Source organism: Solanum tuberosum, unplaced genomic scaffold (genome assembly GCF_000226075.1).
Source record: "Solanum tuberosum cultivar DM 1-3 516 R44 unplaced genomic scaffold, SolTub_3.0 scf00530, whole genome shotgun sequence".
Classification (NCBI taxonomy): domain Eukaryota; kingdom Viridiplantae; phylum Streptophyta; class Magnoliopsida; order Solanales; family Solanaceae; genus Solanum; species Solanum tuberosum.
The window spans coordinates 280,270-301,694 of NW_006239448.1; the positions used below are offsets into that span (position 1 = coordinate 280,270).

General features: G+C 30.1%; 1 pseudogene; it reads left to right on the forward strand.

Moving 5' to 3' along the window:
• Window positions 1-113: 113 nt before the first annotated feature.
• Window positions 114-13,185, forward strand: LOC102581722 (uncharacterized; annotated as a pseudogene).
• Window positions 13,186-21,425: the final 8,240 nt, after the last annotated feature.

A 21,425-nucleotide genomic window follows, 5' to 3' on the forward strand; every position in this document is an offset into this window, starting at 1 on the left:
CAAGAGTCAGATTTTGACATTAGAATTAATAAAGATCCGATTTCATTTTCACAGGCCATAGAAAGCACTGAGTCTAATAAATGGATTGATGCTATAATGAAGAGTTAAAATCCATGGAATACAACAAAGTCTGGGATTTCTTGTTCAATTACCAGAAAGTTCTAAAAGAATCGAGTGTAGATCGGTCTTCAAGACCAAACGCGATTCTAATGGTGATATTGAATGATATAAAGCCAGACTTATTGCCAAGGGATACACTCAAAAATGAGGCATTGATTATAAAGAGACCTTTTCATCGGTCTCAAAGAAAAGACTCATTAAGAATTGTTTTGGCCTTGGTAGCTCTTTATGATTTAGAGTTACATCAAATGGATGTGAAAACTGTCTTTCTTAATGGAGACCTTAAGGAGGATGTTTATATGGACCAACCAGAGGGTTTCGAAATTAAAGGAAAAGATCAAAATGGTGTGTAAGCTAAAATAAGTCAATAAAATGGACTCAAACAAGCCTCACGATAATGGTATATAAAGTTTAATGATACCATATCATTTTTTGAATTTAAGGAGATTACCGTTGATCGGTGTATATACCAAAAGATCAGTGGGAGTAAGTTTATATTTTTTGTCATGTATGTTAATGACATTTTACTTGCTGCTAATGATGTAGACATATTGCGTGAGACGAAAGACTTTCTCTCTATGAACTTTGAAATGAAAGATATGGGTGAGACATCCTATGTGATAGGGATAAAAATATTCTATGATAGATCACAAGGATTATTGGTACTGTTTAAAAAGGCTATACCGAAAGAGTTCTAGAGAGATTTAACATGAATAATTGTTCAACAAGAATAGTTCCTATTCAAAAAATGGGACAAATTTAATCTCATGCAATGACCAAAGAATGACGTAGAATGAAAAGAAATGAAATCAATTCCTTCATCTTCTATTGTTGGAAGTTTGATGTATGTTCAAACTTGCACAAGACCGGATATTAATTTTGTGGTCGAAATGCTAGGAAGATATCAAAGTAATCATCAAATGGATTAATGAAAAAACTGCAAAGAAAGTTTGTAGCATGTTATGAAGCCATAATTCATGTATTATGGCTGCGGAACTTCATTTCAGGACTTGGGGTTGTTGACACCATTACGAAGCCGCTGAAAATTTATTGTGATAATGCTGCAGCAGTATTCTTCTCCAAGAACGATAAGTACTCCAAATGTGCCAAATATATGGAATTAAAGTACTTTACTGTTAAGAAAGAAGTTCAGAAACAAAGAGAGTTACTTGAGAATATTAGAACTGATCTCATGATTGCAGATACGTTAACAAAAGGCTTACAACCAAAGACATTTAAAGAACGTGTTCAAAGAATGAGTCTTGGTTGTACTTATGATTGATGCATTTATGTTTTTTTTTTACACTCTGAGCTCAAATTATGTGTTTCTGATATACATTAATGAATTTCTTGTTTCTCATAATGGTGTACACATTATTGTTTTGAGATATTACAAGACATTATTATGAACCATAATGTTATATGTTTTATAGCTTATGAACCTAGTATGATGAGCTGCTAATGTAGTAGTATATGGAAGGAAGTATGTAGTTTAAAATTTATGTACAACCGCCATAACTCGCATTAGTAGTTTGTTATATTGTGGTATGCATGATGGACATTATAGAAGAGATTTATTACATGCGCCACTAATGTTTATGAAATATTAATGTCATATGGTCATTGGGCCAAGTGGAAGAATGTAAGAATTATTATTAGTTATTTCTTACTTATGGCCCAATTTTACTTGTAACCCAAGTAATACCATAAATAATATTTAATAAAGAATAGATCTCGTCCATACATCGGTTACTTGATGAACGTACCAAATTAAGTCATAACCTTTATAAATTGGTCCTCCCTCCACCCATTAGGGTTATCACATATTCTCTATAATAATTTCATCGCTGACAATTGTGGTAACATAAAGTTAGGGCAAGGAGGTTGTCACGACCCGATTTCTCGAGTCATGATGGCACCTACTATACCCTACCAATAGGTAAGCCAACCGTAACCCAGAACATCAAGCAATAAGCGAAAGGTCAGAAACTAACGATAACAATAATCTAAACAAAAATAACAAGGCGGAAGAAACCCAAAATAAATATATATAGAAAACCCTCATAGAACCTAGAAGTCACTAGTACAGAGCTATATAATAAAGAGTACAAGTCCCAAAAGTGGACCATAACAGAGCGTGTCTCAAAGACAACAAGACTAGCTAAAACAAAAGAAGGAGACAGAACAAACCCAAAAAGCCAAGTGCTCGCCCTCGTCTCCGAATCACAGTTGCAAAAGAAGACTGAAACTAATCACCGTTGGTAACTGGTACTGGGACCTGCATCACGAAATAGATGCAGAGCGTAGGATGAGTACCAACACAACAGGTACTCAGTAGGCATCATAGGCCGACTGAAGCAAAAAATGGTAAAAAATAATAAGAAAAGATAGAATCTAGACACAGAGAGGTCAAAAGCGGATATGAAAAGAAAGCACACGAGCATACCAGAAACAAACCAACTACATTAAACTAAACCTAACTGGACCTCCATATGCCCAGAAGGTACACTCGTGCGCAAGCTCAAATAAAACCTGAACGAACCCCATAAGCCCAACAGGTACACAGAAAAGCTAAGTCTACTAAGAAAGAAGAAAATTGGGCTCTCAGCCCAAAGTAACTAAGATAATCCATCAGACTCCACCCAGCCAACAGTGCACTCTCAGCCCAGCTAGAAAGAGTGACCCTTGGGGGCACCCAACCAAACAGTACATTCCCAGCCCAGCTAGAAAGAGGGACCCGTGAGTGAAGTAGATATCGCGAGTCGTCCTACCATGCAGTCAGCTCCCAGCCCAGCTAGAAAGAGCGACCCGGGGACACCAAGCCAGCAGCACACTCCCAGCCCAGCTAGAAAGAGAGGATTAGGGGCGATCGCCGATATCACCGAGTCTACCCAGCCAGCGATACGTTCCCAGCTCATCTAGAAAGAACGACCCCGGGGGTGATGGTATCTCCAATAGGATCCAATCCAACAACAACCACCGTGGAACACCGTCCACTCTAAGAAATCACTGTAAAGGCACCAAGCCTATACTATCTCAATCCCACACCTCTAGTGATGCACCAAACCTTCGAGAATGCGTCAGAACCGCAGAATGAGAGGGAGAAGATACAAAAGTGCAGCAAGTAGCGATAACGCCTAATCTAAGGCTCAAACTATCAAACTCAAGTTTTCTATTCCAGTCTACAAGAAGCTAAGTCATCCGAACGACGTCGACAGCAAGTCAAGACTATCCAGCCCACACGGGTCATAAGTCTAAGGCAATGCTAGCCTAACCTAGACTAAGGACATCATGCTTACGGTTAAGCCTGAACAAGACATACAATACATAGCATACAAGCATACAATAACATTTAGCACATAAGTATGCAACTCTACTAAACCGGTTAACATGATACTACACTTGAAAGTGGTCAATCTATCCTAACATGAGGTATCTAATCAAAGTAAGGTAGTAAACTGGTACTCACCCCCAATTCACTCCAATCGACATGTTTTTTCACAATTAAGCTCAATCTAAAAGAAAGGAAGTCGTAGCCTACCTTAAGGCCGATCGCGCGCTCTCCAAATCACTTTACCGGAGTTTTTCCTTCCCGAACGACCTTTGAACGCTGTCACTCTATCAAATATAGGATCACAATGTTAGTACGGTCGTTTAGACACCAAAATCACCACAAACGGAGACGGGTCAATTTTGGAGTCAAAATGTGAATCGTGGGACCCGCACCGAACTGTTCGAATTTGACTCCGTCAAGAGACCCTAAACAGCACACCAAACTTATGTTCCAAAATGGAACACAATTCGAGGCTCAAAAACATAGCAAAAACCAACAAGCAAGAAATAACACTTTAATCAACTAAAAAAGAAAGAAAGCAGCAGCAGTCCAAACTCGGAATAAACGAGAATCGAAAGGTACCCATCACTCTTTGAACACTCTACGACGAAGTCTCGACAATTATCAACACGTGGGACTTCGAATCACCCAAAACCGAGCTAAAATGAGAGAGATATGACCAAAACAAGAATGTCAAAAACAAAGGCTCGAGAAAAGGGTACAACAATCAGGTAAATCGAAAAATTACCTCGAACTGCGTGCACTCAACAACTTCCGAACACTTTACGGCAAAGACACCGAAAATACGAAGCTTCCGCACTTCGAATCACCTAATTCGGACAAAATATGAGAGAGTTATGAGAGTTTGAAGATTTGGAAAAGGTTGTTGTTTTTCTGCATTAAATAGCAGATTTGCTGCAAATTTTTTCCAAAAGTAAAAACTCCGACGGGGTGCTCCGAACTCGTTCGGAACTCCGTGCACGCAAACGAGATATCCAACCATACCAAATTCGATATTCCGGACTCAACGGCGTAGTCAAAATTTCCATCAAAGGTCATCTCAATAAAAAGTGGGTCCCACTTCCAAAGGCCATTTTAAGTCAAAACCCACAAAAGGACTCGGAAAGATATCAAAAACCTCGGGACACAAAGGAAGTGTCAATCTAGACCAAACTCGACATTCCGGAGCTAATCGCGTTAACGGAATTCTCATCTGAGTGCATTTACTCAGAATGTTGACGAAAGTCAAACTTAGGCTTAAACTTAAAGTTAAAACGCCTAATCGCATTGACTCACATTGAAAACCTCGAGAGTCATGTCGACCGTGCTACTAGCCTAAAATGACCCTTTCGGAGCTGATGGAATCGTCAGAATTAGATTTCGATGTCATCTTCTTGAACTTTTGATCGAAGATGATCGTTCAAGGTTCATAAGCTCCAAAACACAAAACTAGCACCAAGACGAAACGAACGACCAGGTGACCGAATTGTCAGTCCCAACAAGTCATAAATGACTTGGGGTCGCTATAGAAACGCTCTAAACGGCACACAGAAGGCAAGACACAGAAATAATCTGGAGGGTCATTACAGAGGTAGAAACCAATTTACGACTAACGCTTTCGCTTCTCTCTGTGATAATGTCTTCCACATCAGGTATGTGCCCCTAACAATCTCTATGTAAGATTATCGTGTTCAAGATCCTGGAAGTATTTAATCTTACATTTTTTCCTAAAATAAAAAATTAGTCATTGTTTTTTTAATTTGAATTTAAAAATAAAAATAAAAATAAAACTGAATAGTTTAATAAGTACGAAATCTATAGGTAATGGTTCTTAAAGTATAGGTAATTGATTAACATAAGATAATTGTTTTAAGAAAATTAACTATTTAAAACATTAATCAAGATCTATATAACTATATTACATTGGACAAATCATGAATTTTATTTTTCTTTATAATTCTTTTTAGAGAAAAGACATAAAGACACAATCAAAGTTGTCCCGTATTTGCATAAAGACACCTTAACTTTCAAAGTGTCCTATCACCCCACAGAACTATTTAATATCGTTGTAAATGGGTCATTTTGACCCATTCCCTCGTCTGGGTTGTTACCACACACATGAGGCGCGTCATTCCGTGTTTTTACTGCCATGGAACCAATTTAAAAGTGCCACGTGTCAGTTTTCTTTCTTTATTATTAATTATATAATCAATTTATGTCATCTTCCCCAATTTTTAAACCCAAAATAGCCCTAATTTTTTGATTCCATGGTTTTTTCCATAGCAAAATCAACCTGTAACAACAAAACTATAATATCCTAACAATATCTTAACAATGGCAACAATAGGAGCTCGATTCCAGCACTTTTACAAGAAAATTTTAATAATCCCTAAAATCATAATAATAATAATAATAAAAAGATTTTTATCATATGATGTAAAGCCCTAACATGTTAGACCTTCAATCTCCAAGAATCTTCACGAAGACACATAAACAACAAGATTATCAACAACAACACAACGAGAAAACTTTTCTATTTCTTTAGATTTTAGGGAAAGTTGAGAAATAAGAAAAGAAAAGGAGAAATGACTTTCTTCAAAGAACAGGGTCGGGTCGGATCTTTTCTCATCATAGGGAGTGCGCTACACGCGCCACTAAATAGACGAGGGAATGGGTCAAAATGGCCCATTTACAACGATATTAAATAGTTCTGTGGGGTGATAGGACACTTTGAAAGTTAAGGTGTCTTTATGCAAATACGGAACAACTTTGATTGTGTCTTTATGTCTTTTCTCTAATATTTACGACGTGTGGCATAAACCAGAACATACTTATTACTCGAAAAGGTTATATTGCACTTCCCTTAGTCTTCATAAACCTTGTGTTTTTAGGTCAATCATATGAGAATTTGCTAATAATAACACGATGTAAATTTCCATTTAGTATCATATGATATCACATTTTAAAGTTTCATATGAAGAAAATTAGGGGAAAATTCAGTTTAAAAGGAAAATAAAAAGAAAAAGCAACGTGGTCTAAGATAAAAACAAAACTAACTTGGGTGCATTTTTTTAATTTTGACTTTATCTTAAACAGATGAGTTTTTGAATTCAAAACTGATTATAACTTTAGAGTTTTTACTTTTTTGTTCTTTGTTTTCTCTCTCTATAAATACAAAACACAGTATTTACATTATTTTTATGTGATTTTACTTTTGAAAGAGAATCATTGTGAGAAATTTTGATTATGTTTAATGGCTTTCAGGTAACAAATCAAATTATTCTCTTTTTTTCAATGAGTTTATCTCTTTGCATTGTTTCTATAATCAAAATTGAATGAAGAAAAAATATTCTACCATAAACAATGTGGTTGGCTCTGATACCTTTCTATTACAAAAGAGATCAAAAGTTGTAAGTCAAGTTATGTCTACTTGTTAAACGATACAACTAAATGAAGGAAATAAGAGAATGAATGGTATGGTATTAATTAAAACTAAATGTGATCCAAATTCAACATAAGATTGAAGTGAAGGTATTGCGACTTAATCTTAAATAGTGTATATATTACGAATATATGAAAATGTTGATCGACTTTTTGAATGAATTGACAACATTATACGTGAATTTTTTTATGTAATATTTTAGTATTATCATTGCATATATTGAAATCACAATTCCAGAATAAAAAACTCTTTCGTCTCTTAGAATTAGAGTTTAAAAAAATCACTTTTAACATAGTTATAGTGTACATAAGTAATTGCATTGAAGAATTTCTTAGCGTAAATTTTCACTTAATTCATTAAAGATAAATTAATTATTAGTTTGAGTTATGATTTTTTTTTATTATATTAAAGTGTCTATCTTATTGTAATTGCAAATAACTTGATATTTTTTAACATCTTAATGTAACAGTGATATCCAGACATGCTTGCTACACATCACTTTGATTAACTCATAACACATTAAGGAAAAAAAAAAGAGAAAGAAAAAAAAGTCTTCATACGAGGGAGTAAATGCACACTTATAATTTATAACCATTTGATCGATAGCTATATAATAAAACATGAAACCAAAATTATCATGCATACTTACGTGCAACCTATTTTTTATTTGTACTTATTGATTAATTTAGGAGAAAATAGCCAAAAGCCCCCTCAACCTATTAGCCAATTCTCAACTACACACTTATTCTATACGGGGGTCCCATTACCCCCCTGAACTATTTAAATATGGAATAATCACCCCCTAAAAAGGCATAACCAGTTTTATGTCAAAGCTGTGCAGCACACGCGATGAATCACTGCACATTCATTTTTTTATTCTTTTTTCTTTTTTCCTTGTAAATTATAAGCCTAATCAAAATAATAATTTAATAATCTCCTGTAAAATTATATGAAGTATCCATTTTTATCAAACCTAGAAATTGAAATTTACAAAAAATGCTTTCAAATAGAGATTGTTTTTCCAAAATACTAATGATTTCTTTAGAGAATAATAAGAGAAAATGATGAAAAAATCTCTACACCAAATTAAATAAGAAGAACAACTCCATAGCTAGTCTACATAAACTTTCAATTTGAAATCCAACCCAAAAACAAAATTTCCCAAATAAGTATTCACAAATGTGGGAGTGAAAAACAAATTTGGTAAGAATGAAATTAGAAAGTGAAATTTCAAATTCACCATTGTTGTTCATTGTGGTTTGACTTCTTTTTATTTATTTATTTCGCTGAAATTATGAGGGATTTAAGAAAAAACTTGAACTCTACTTTTGAGCTTCATATATGAAAGGTTCTTATGAGTTAGGTAATTGACGTTGTTACTAAAAATAATTGATATATGATTAACTAAGCATAAATCAATAGCTATAAACTGATTTGGAAGCTCCTAAGAGACGAAATTTAGAAGACCACCATTGAAGAACTTTGAGAAAAACTTGAAGAAATCATGAAATGGGTATAACAATTTTGTGATATAAGAAAAGGGAAAGAATTAAAAAAAATGAATTACTTATATAATCTCCAATGAGATACCGCCACATGGATTATTTAGTTCAATTTTAGTCATTTTATGTCTTTTTGTTGAACCCTTACGCGCCTACAAGAGGTGTATTCACCTTCTTGGACAGGTCAGCGTTTAGGGGTCACAAAACATCGAAAATAAAAAGTTCAGGGGGATAATAGAACCCCGTGAAGTATAAGTGTGTAGTTGAGAATTGACTAATAGTTTAGGGGGCATTTGACTATTTTCTCATTAATTTAGGCGTTCTAAGATTTGTTATAAAAAGTTAAAAATTGCTTATTTCAATAATTTATGTCTGTTGCCATTTCCCAAGTATTCTTTAAGCTGAGTGACATTATTACTTACTTGCCAAATTCTCAATAAATGATGCATCCCTCTAAATTGATATATAAGTGATTTTAAATTTAATTAAATAGTAACATGTTAAATTTTAAAATTAAAATTTTAAATTCATCCCTAAAATCAAGTTCAACCGTAAATTCAACATATAAATAACATTTTATTATAATAGGACCTGTTAAATATTAATTTAATTTTCCTACGTATAATGAAAATTAATTTAGAAATGTTTATGAATTTAAATTTTTATTGAAACATATACATAAATAGAGGATAAAATAAAATTAAATGCATGATTTTAATAATTATAGAATAAAATTGAATTTTAAATAATCAAGAAATAATTACATATAAATCCTTTTACAATTAAAATTCACACAACTTTTTCAAAAGAAAGTTACACACGCACAAAATATGTCTGAGATAAAATTGCATTTCTAAAATTCATTTGTTTACATCTACTTAAATTTTAAATTATTGTTAATTGTTTTTCAATTATATATATATAAAAAAAACTTCTAACAAAAAATATTACTACCAAATAATCAACAAAAAATGACATTTGTAGGGCAAATCTTCGAAAGATTTGTATTTTAAAAAATAAAAGTTTTTGAAAAAAAAAAACAAAAATACAATTGTTTCCCCAGTTTAAACTTAAAAATAAAAATAAAAGTTGGATTCTAAGTTGAGAATGAATTTATAAATAAACAAATTAGGTATAGTTTATTAGTTTAGAGTTGATATAGCTATTTTACATTTGAATTAAGATGTAAACATTTTCAACTATTTAATTATAATTAAAAAATAAAAACTTAAAAGCATGTGTTTTTTTAAATGCTTAGTTAGAATTCTCACACCATCGTGATTTTCTCTTTTTTTTTTCTTTTTTTTTTTTAAATAAAATAAATAAATAAAAAGAATTAAGAAGAATTAATTTTTTTTTTGTTAAAATAAAAATAAAATGAATAGATAATAGTCATATTAACTGTGGTAATATTCTAATTGAGTATTACAATTCGGTAATTCATAAGATTATTGTGTGTTACGGATAATGCTTATCATTCAATTTTTATTTTTTTATGTTTTGGTCATACTATTTTTTAAATTTTGAAATAAATTTATTTTAAAAAATTTAATTGTTAGTAAAGTGTGAACTGGAGAGGAAATATAGGAAAAATGGGTTTTTAAATAGTAGTTTCTGCTAACTCTTTGTTTTGTTTCTATTTTGTTTTTATTGTATTATTTTTTTGTTAAATTATAATTAACAATTTTTATTATATTATTTTTTTAGTTAAATTTTAGTTTATAAATTAAAATTATTTCAATTATGGAATTTTAAATTGGAAGTAGAAATTTCTTAATCAATTTACTTATATTTTTGAAATTCACTACTCCCCTTTACATAACTCAAAATTAAAAAGATATAAACATAAGTTTAAAACTGATCCCACTAACTCATCTAAAACTGATCCACTAATTTTAAAATAATTAATTGCAGTTGCATGCATGCGTTTTTTTTTTGCAATTTTTTTTTTTTATAAACATTTATTTTTAAATGAAAAATCTTTTAAGATTAATTTTATTTTTAATAATAAATACTATTTTTATGGGGAATTATAGTGCATATGGTTGCATTAGTTTTATTTTAAAAAATAAATTTATCAAAAATCACAAATCTGTAATTTATGATTAAAAAACAACCTGTCATAATTTTTTAAACATTAAAAAAAAAACAATTTTATTTTCCTTTTCTTTGAAGAGATGATGATTTAAAACTAACCTTATTAATCTCAACAACATTCTTTTTCCGTGATAATAGCATGTTGATGTTACTTAATTTAATAACTTTATCTAATTAATATTAAAAATAATATATTAATTATTTATATAAAATTAGATTAAAGTTTTATACTATGTTAAGACATACATATTTACTAAAGAATACAAACATATTTAAAAAATCTAAACAAATCTAAAAATCCATAAAATAAAAGAAGAGATTTATAGTAAATTAAAGGAATAGAAGATGATCTGTTTTTTCATCTTTCAACTTTTTCTTTGCACTAAAAATAATTATTTTTATGTGGTATATTAATTTGATAACTTATTTTGATGTGGTATATATTAATTTATTTATAGTAATTTTTTGAAATTGATCACCGGAACTCATTATTTTATACATTCTTATTTTATGCAATTGTTTAATTAAATGAAAATCGTCTTATTTTGCAGGATTGAACAAGAGATGATTGTGCTAAAGAGATTGCAACATACTTTGTAAATTATATTTAGATTTTAGCTAAAAGAAGAGTAAATATTTTTAATACTAGGTTTTAGATTGATCTATAAATTTAAAATTTAATTAATTTGCACAAATATTAATTCAACAAACACCGTATATGCTTTTAGTTTTCATTATACCAGAAGAAGGAGAAGTTGTTAGAATAATGTTTATTAGTGGTTTTGAAGAACGTATCATCATTGCACATATATTAGGGTAAAATTTTTGTTAGCATTAATTGTATATATAATATTAAATAAAATATTATATTATATGATTATATATGTACTTTTGTTACTCAATAATAATTTGTATTAGTTACTATTTCTAAATTTTAAAATATCCGCGCAACACGCGGATACGTATACTAGTTACCTTTAAAAGAGTACACCATTATTGATTTCTTTTACCAAACAAGTGAAATCCAACATGAATAAAATGTTGATAGCATTATTAAATTTTGCAATGAGTCATTGTTTTTGGACTAAATAAAAAGTAAAATGTGTCATATAAATTGGCACATAAATAGTTAATTACTACTCCCTCCGTCCACAATTGTTTGTTAGGGTAAGGTCATGCACACCCTTCAAGGAAAATTTAATAGAAGGTGTAATTTGACTAATATAACCCTATTGTACCAAGAATACCAAAAGTCTACATAACTTTTCAATTGAACTACACTATTATTAAGGGCAGAATTGGAAAAAGGTGATTAATTGTTTCTTGATTGTTTAAATTGACAATTAATCTTGGACATCTATTTTTAGTAGGGAAAATTGTATGGAATAACAAATTATTAATTTAAATTAAATGTTATAGCCATAGTTTATTTTAATTGTAATTCGCAGCAAACATCCCTTTTTTTGTCATCTGATTCGATATAAAATTAGTCATTTTCGATATACAATTAGTAATTTTATACATTTCGGTATAAAATGTATAAAATATGTTTGTATAAAGCGAGAGAAAAGTGTATATACAAATACAAATACATATATTTTCGTCCTATACACTTATAATTATACAAATACAGATCTTATTATATAAATTACAATGTATAAATTACAATGTATATAAATTACAATGAATTTATACAAAACTGAACAATTTGTATAAAATTTGATGTTTGTAGCGAATTATACAAATCAAAAAGTCCATAGCAAACATAAAATTTGTTATGGAGCGCAATTATGCAAACTATATCTATAACATACAAATATGATTTTTATGTTTGCTATATATGAAAATTGCTCTTTTTAGTATACTTGCCAAATAATTGTGGACAATTAATCTTGGACAACAACGTTGCCATCACTGGAAAGATATACACACGAGTTCGTCTTGCTACGAAATCTGATCTATCTCATATATACCAATTGTTTTACCAAATACATGAATACCATAATTACACTCATTTATACAAAGCGACAGAGTCCTCCTTAGAGGGCTTGCTTTTTAAAGAAAATCCTCTTCCACTTTTCTACGGGCCATCCGTACTTCTACTTGAAGTCTCTCCAACCCCTTTTAACGAACCCAAAAACACCACCAACGAAGGGTTCAAGCCTGTCCTTACAACGTTTGACCTTAAATTCCCTGTGGTGGAAGGACAAGTTGAGGAGTTCAGGTCCAAATATGACCATAAGAATGATGCTTACATTGCAGGATATGCTTTCTTTTACGCTAATTATTCATGCTTCTATGACAAGCCAGGATTCTATTTTGAGAGTCTCTACTTCAGAGAGAGTTATAGAAAGTTGGGAATGGGGAAATTGTTGTTTGGAACAGTTGCATCCATTGCTGCCAACAATGGGTTCGTATCGGTAGAGGGAATAATCGCAGTTTGGAATAAGAAGTCATATGATTTTTTACATAAATATGGGATTGAAATTTTTGATGAGTTTAGGTATGGCAAAATTGCATGGTGAAAATCTTCAAAAGTATGCTGATAACAAGGACAAAAATGACCAAGGAAGCTGTTAGCTATTGTGTGCTTTCTTTTAAATGTTGAAAGTTCAATTCATACATTTCTATTTGTAATTTTGTAAAAGCAGAATGCTCATTACATTTGTATTTTAAAATTTTAAATTGGTAATTATCACATTAAACCCCTCTATTCAATTTACATGATCTTCTTCTTCTTTAAGTTATTATAAAAAGAATCACATCTTTCTATACTTAAAAAAATCACATCTTTCTATATTTAGAGGTAAGTTCAAAGTATATATAGAGGGGCATAACCTTAATTACCGCTCATAGTAATTTATCTCTCTTAGCCCACAAGAAGTCAAAATCATATATATATATATATATAAAAGAAAATTCTAGACTCGCCTACGTGGTGCCATTACAAACCAAAATTCTCTTTTAATTTATTTTATTTCCAAAAATAGCCTTCCTCTTTTATGAAAAGTTGTGACTTTTATGAAAAATTGTGACTTTTATGAAGAATTGCGACTTTTATGAAAAGTTGTGACTTTTATGAAAGATTGTGATCTTTCCTAAGGGTTGTAACCTTTCCGAAGGGTTGTAACCTTTCCAAAGAGTTGTGACCTAATCCAATAAGACACAATAAACATTTGTTCACACTACCCTTTGTTGTCTATAAATAGAGGAATTTCCTCTCATTTTAAAACAACAAAAAATTTGAACTTATTCTTCTTCTTATGGACAATTAAATATTTGTGTACTTTGCTCCTGTTGAATGACTCACTGACACCATTGTTTTTGTATCAATATAATGGTGAATAAAATCGTTCTATCCTGAGATGACCTATTCCTTTAAACATCAGGTACTAGATGGGAATAATTTTCTTAAGGGGACACTGTGCATTCAGTGGACTCAATTTTTTCCATTCTGTTTCATTCTATAGTTACAGATCCTAGTATGTTTTTTACCGTCATTAATTTATGCTTATATTATTAATTGTTATTTTTTAGTACATGCTTTAAACTTTGTTGTTTATGTTTTTGCAAAATTATTTTTATAAGCATTTGTTAGTACTGATTAAATAACAAACGTCATTCCTTACAAGGATGAGATTTTGTGTTCTATTTTTACTAAATTTTATCAGTGGAAATTATGACTACTTTAAGGATTGAAAGTTAATTGAAGTGTTATTCAATTTTTTGAGGTATGTTATTTCAAAACATAGGAACATTTTTGGTTAGAATGATTTGTTATCATCATTGGATAGCTCATAGTTTACTCCCTTTAATGTATGTTTTTTCTCTGTTTTGTTGTCTTCTTAAAATTGTATTGATTATTTTTATTTGGTATGTATATGATCTCACTTGGACAAAGCTTTCGTCCTTTTAATGTTTTCTTTTTTCCTTCTCATTCGGCTCTTCTAAATATTTTGGTGTGAGTTATGACTATTTTCGGCAAGCTTAATTTGAAGAATATGAAACAAAACCTGCTCTAAAGAAAAGTAATATACTTAAAGCTTAACAAAAAGATAATGTCTATTAAGATAGATTTGTTGTCCTTCATGTCCCAAGTCATTGCTGAGCGTTTGAGTTACTAGGTTAGACTCATTTTTAATTTTTTAATATTATAGAATATTTCTTTAACATGAGTCTAGAATCCAACATTTTGATCTACTTTTACTTTCATAATGCAAAAAATTATACATACATATATATTTCTGAAAAAGTTGCAAAGTTGCATTGATGAAGCATCAAGAAGGGCCTTCAGAGCAGCAATTTAATGAAAAATAAATTTCTAAGAGGGTCAACAATATTATTTTGCTGTCGTTTCAAATTAAATTTTGTTAGAGTAACAAAGTAGCAATAACGAAAAGTGGTGAACGTTTGACCTCAGACAAGATTGTTTCTAAAAAAATTTATTTATGTTGTTGTGGTGTGCATTTAACGGTCTTAACTTATTTATAACTAATATTGATTATAAAAAAAATTCACATAATTTTCTAACCATAAAATTATCAAATTCTATATTTTTCATGTAAAAAAATAGAAAAATTGATGTTTAATCGCTACATAGAAACATCACTCAGTTTATCAAGACAATTATATCATCAAACATATATTATGATAAATTATGTAAAAAATAAAAATAATTAGATATCAAGATATTTTTAATTATTCATTATATATTTATAATTCTTGAGATATGTGATAATGTCAAATCATATAATTTCTATTGAAATGATCTTAAAACCTACTAAAATTTACTTATTTTTTTCTTATAACAATCGATTATTGAAAAGGTTATTCAAAAGCTTAGAAAGATGATTAATGCCCCATGAAGCGTGAATTTATTACCTACTGTTACAATCAACTCTCAACCAGTGAAAAATGAGACAAACGATGCAAATAGTGAAACTAAGTAATTAATCAACTAAACGACTAAATAGAATTTTTGGAAATATGTAATTGCGTTCCTATTTAACTTAACTAACTTCCGTCTTCCTTTTGCATTTTGTATAACATATTATTTTGTGAAAAAATATTAAAGTATTTCATATGTGATTTATGATATGGCGTGTCTTCGTGTCATTTAGCCATAGGCGTGGGTAGGGGTGTTCACGGGTTGGTTTGGATCAGTTATTGGTCAAAATCAAAACCAAACGAACTTAATCGGTTTTAAAATTATCAAAACCAAACCAAACCAAATATAATATACATTTATCGGTTTGGTGATTATCGATTTCGGTTTGGTTTGGTTCAGTTATTCGGTTATTAACCATACACAAAAATAAAAGAAACAATTCATTTAAAATGTGAAAAAAGTGACAACAATCCATTCAAAACGACAAAATAGTTAGAATGACTTAAATTACTAAACTTTCGATCACTAAATTTGTTATCAATAAAGCTTTAAAATTCACTAAATTGGCTTAGAAGGAAGAGACAATAACATTTTTCAGTCGCACAAAGAATTGTCATAGACACTCGTATACATGAAATCAATAAGATAAAATGTTTCATCTTGAACATTTTTTGCTTTCAATAAATAAATTATAAAGAAATTTAATGAAAATATGTATAAGATCTTTAAAATTGTTTATAAAAATAATATATTAAGTATGTATATAATTCATCAGTTCGGTTCAGTTATTTTGGAATAAAATCATAACCAAACCAAATACTATCGGTTTTCAAAAATCTAAAACCAAACCCAAATAAAATCGGTTTTATTTTATCGATTTGGTTTGATTTTTCGGTTTGGATCGGTTTTTGTCCAAATCGTGAGCACCCCTAGGCGTGGGTTATCATTCCTTGGCTGCCACGATATATATACATTAACGTAATATGTTATGGACATGCATACATATGTGTTAAATTAAGTCTTAGGCCTAACTCACACTACAAAAGATAACTCAAAGGAAGGAAGATTGCACAAGCCTTATAAGGAGTCCACTCATTTCATTAACCATCAATGTAAGACTTTTATCATTCTTTAACACCTCACCTCACACCTAGTGCTTAGCATGTGAATACTATAATGGGGGCACAACATCGGTGAACAACAAATATTGGGATAAACTTGACTCTGATACCATGTTAAATTAGATTTTACGTCTAACTTACACCCCAAAAACTAGCTCATGAGGGGAGGGAAGGTTTGTCCAAATACATATAAAGAGAGTAGGAGTGTCAAAAATGAACTCAAACATAGGTAAACCGTCCAACCCACCCAAAATTTTAAGGGTTGGGCTCAAGATAATTTGAATTGGGTTCAATCTCAACCCATTCAAGCCTAACACATTTTAAGAGAATCCTCAATTGAGTCCAATTCAATCTCCAATTTCAATCCGTTTTAAAAATCGTTATTAAGATATGCTCCTATATTAAAGGTATGAATTATTATCTATTTAATATCTTTTAGGATTTATCTATCTATTTGTTACTTTTTTTAAAAAAAATAATCTTCAATTGAAATTCAAATTGTGATTATAAAAGTTAAATATCACTATGTTAAAATTATAGAGATTAAGCTGGTCAAATTGGGCGGGTCAAGACCCAACTCATTTTTAGCCCTTTTGAGCCCAACCCATTTGAATTCAAAGTAAACTTGGGCGGGTCATGACCCAACCCGATTTCTATTTCAGCCAACCCGCCCATTTGACACCCCTAAAAGAGACCAATTAATCTCTTATTCCTCTGCTGATGTGGGACTTCTTAACAATATGATGTACTAATTTATATATTAGGGGCTTATACATATGCTCGAGTAGGGGTGTACATGACCGGGTTGGTTTGGGTTTTTCAATTATCAAACCAAACCATTTGTATCGGATTTTTAAATCTATAAACCAAACCAAACCAATATAACTCGAGTTTTTCAACCTCGGCTTTTTTCGGGTTTTTTGAATTTTCGGGTTTTGCCGGTAAAGTATTCACACAAACATATAATTAATTTACTTGTACTTCAAATATTTCTTTAGCCCTACCAAAATACAACTATCTAAGGTGTTTCTTAAGAAAATAACACAAAACATGATATGAGTAATGACACTAAAATATCCAACAAAATAACAATAATAATGAAATTGCGTAAAACAAATAATTGCAAATTAACAAGTCATAAATGAAAATGATCATAATTTAAAAGTACTAAATAATGCTAAAATAAGTTTAATAAGTATTAGTTACATGACTAAATAATTAAAGGAAATTAAAATTAGATTATGTATTTGAATTGTCTAAACCAATGTAAAACCAAAGAACAAATATTCAATATTATTGTCATTCTTAGTGTTGAATTGATTTTCTTTTTGTCAGTAGTATTAATTTGATTTTGATTTAAGCTTTATTATAATTATCAATATCTGTGGACTATAATCTTTATTGAACCATTCAGAATTTTAAGTTTCAAACTTGAAATAATATATTAAAAGATAAAAACTATGAAAAAGTATAAGAAATATTTAAAAATTATATCAAAGTAAATATTTTTATGTATAAAATAAAATTTTAAAATTATATATATAATGTCGGGTTGGTTTGGTCTCGGGTTGGTTCTTTTTAGCTAAAACCAAACCAACCCAAATATAGTCGGGTTTTTTTTTTCAATACCAAACCAAGTCAAACCAACCACTAATCGGGTTTTTTTTCTCTATTTGACTCGTTTTGCGGTTTGATTTGGTTTTCGGTTTGATTTTGTACACCCCTATGCTCGAGTATACTTAAACACATTATATAGGCTATCATGGATTTGTGGGTGAGTCATTATATATTTGTATAGAATTTTCACGGTATAAGGATAGATGTAGTTTTAAAAGTACAAAAAATTATTATAATTCAAAATTATATGAAATAGCAAATTATTAATTCAAATTAAATGCTATAGCTATAGTTTATTTTATTTGTAATTCGCAGCAAAAATCCCAGTTTTTTGCCATCTGGTTCGGTGTACAATTAACCATTTTCGGTATACAATTACCCATTCGGTATACAAATATATAAAATGTGTTTGTGCTTGTATAAAGCAAGTGAAAAGTGTATATACAAATACAAATACATATATTTTCGTCCTATACACTTATAATTATACAAATACAGATTTTATTAGACAAATTACAATGTATAAATGAATTTATACAAAACAGAACAATTTATATAAAATTGAATGTATCTAGCGAATTATACAAATCAAAAGCTCCATACAAACATAAAATTTGCTATGAAGCCCAATTATGCAAACTATAGCTATAACATACAAATATGATGTTTATGTTTACTATATGTGAAAGTTGCTCATTTAGGGAAAATTGTACATAATGGCAAACTATTAATTCAAATTAAATGCGTTTATTTTAATTGTTATTCACAACAAACATCCCATTTTTTTGCCATCTGATTCGGTATACAATTATCTCGCTCGCCACTCTCCTCTCTCGCTCACTCTCTCTGTGCTCGCCTCTCTCGCTTTATACACAGAAGTGTATAAATTGCGTTTCTGTTTGTATAAAGCGAGAGAAAATTGTATATGCACATGCAAATACATATATATTCGTCCTATACACTTATAATTATACAATAAAAATATTCCCCTGCCCAGTTTTATGCTTGTATAATGTATAATTTATGTTTGTCAACGATTTATACAAACGAGAGGCTAACAACAATTTATACAAATGGCCTGCCAGCGAAATTATACAATTCTGAAGAGGAGCCAACGAATTATACAATTGCTTCTTTTTGTATATATGTATAGCGAATTATACATATATATGTTTGCTATGGAGCGCAATTATGCAAACTTTGCTATAGCATACAAATATGATTTTTTTGTTTGCTATATGTGAAAGTTTCTCATTATATTATAAAGGTGTTTAGTTTAACTGATCATAAATAGTTGATAAGTTTTAAGTGTTGAAACTTGAAAGTCAAATTTTTAAGTGATGAAATCAATTTAACTAAACAGTTACGTGCTCGGTCATAGAAGTGTTGAAATGATCACCAATAAAGTACTTGATAAAACAAAATATTGATATGTTTTTTTTTTTTAAATAACATACTTTAATTAATTCATTATTTTTGCAAGAACTATAAATTTGAAAAGTATCTTTTTTGTTAAAATAAAAGGAGGAACGATGAATACTGAGTAAAGAGAAAGCTAGGAATTTTATTTTAATTTGAAATATATATTTTGAGAATTAGAAAAACTATTAAGGGTAAAATAGTAAAATATTTTGATCAAATAAAAAGTGCTTATAAATTGAAAAACCATTAATTAGGGATGATTCGAGGACCGTTAGTGGTGTATTCCATGACTTTTGTGGAATATTCGAGATGCCTTTTTAAGGGAATATAGTACCCTTTATATAGGCATGAACTAGAGTTTAGGGTTTACCCTCCAAGAATCCTAATTGGAATTGAACACATATTGTAGAGTCTCAACTAGAATTGAACACGTCTTGTAGAGTGCAACAAAATTTCAATGTCTACAACCACATCGCTACAAAAGAAAAATCGACGGTTTCACAAAATCTAATTTTTATTATACAAAATGAAATATTCAAAGAATTAGTACGATATAAATTTTAAAAAATAACTAATTGCACTACTAAAAAATTGCTAAAAAACGACGGACGACGTCGCTCCAAAAAACGACGCCATTTGCCACGCTGTCCGTCGCTTTTTAATAAAAATAATTATTTTTTAAATTATTTTTCAAAAAGCGACGGACGGCATCTCTTAGTCCGTCACTTTTTTTCGCTGATTTTTGCGCGAAATATATATATAATTAATAATTAATTGATTAATTATTTTTTTAAAGGAGCAACAGATAGCATCTCTAAGTCCGTCGCTTTTGGTCAACATGACTGGTCAAACATTTAAGAAAAACGATGGATAGCGTCTCTTAGTCAGTCGCTTTTTTGGTCAAAATTTTGGTCAACTATTTTAAAAAAGTGACGGGCAAAGAGACGTTGTCCGTCACTTTTCTTAAAATGTCTTTGACCCAGATCGGGATTTTCTTATTTTCTTCTCTCTCTCCTCTCTTCTTCTTTCTTCACTCTTATTCTCTCCCTTCTCTCTATCGATCTCCCTCCACCAAATGCCGCCTCCACCTCCACCTCTATTGCCGCCGCCGTCACTTCCCTTGCCCGTCGCCGCTAGTCGCCGTCCGTCGCTGCCTCTCCTCTTTGTTAAGGTTGGTGTTTAGTTTTAGTTTTTTTTTTTGCAATTCTAGTGATTATAGTTGATTGTTAGTTAGTATTTTATTGTTTTAGTTTGTTGGGTTGTGTTATTGTTAAATTGATTTGATTATTGTTAGTTAGGTAGAGAATTGGAGATTTTTTTATTTTAGGGTTTTCTTTTAAATTGGGCATTTTTAAATTGGGTATTGTAATTAGTGAATGAATTAGGATTTTTTGATTTTAGGTCTAGTTTGAACTTGAGAATATGTAATTTGATTGTGAATTGAGATTTTTTAAAATTTGATTGATATATTGTTACTTAGTAAAGTGTTACTTTGAAGTTAGAAATTAGTAATTGAAGTGTATAGGATGAATGTTTGAATGCCATGACTATATAGTGATGAATGTTTGAATGTCATGAATATATATTGATCAATGAGGTTTTTTTTTGAATTAGAATTTGAATATATAACTAATTGTTGAATTAGAAGTTTATATATAATTAGATATGAACTTGAATTTAGAAGTTGAACTTGAACTTGGAACTTGAATATAACTAATTAATTCTTGAATTAGAAGTTTATATATAACTAATTTTAAAAATTGGATTGGAATTATTAAATTTAATTAGAACTTGAATTTTTGTAGGATTTTAGAACTTTAAGTTGTGAACTTTAGAGAACTTGAATTTTTGTACGATTTTAGAACTTTATAAGGTTGTGAAC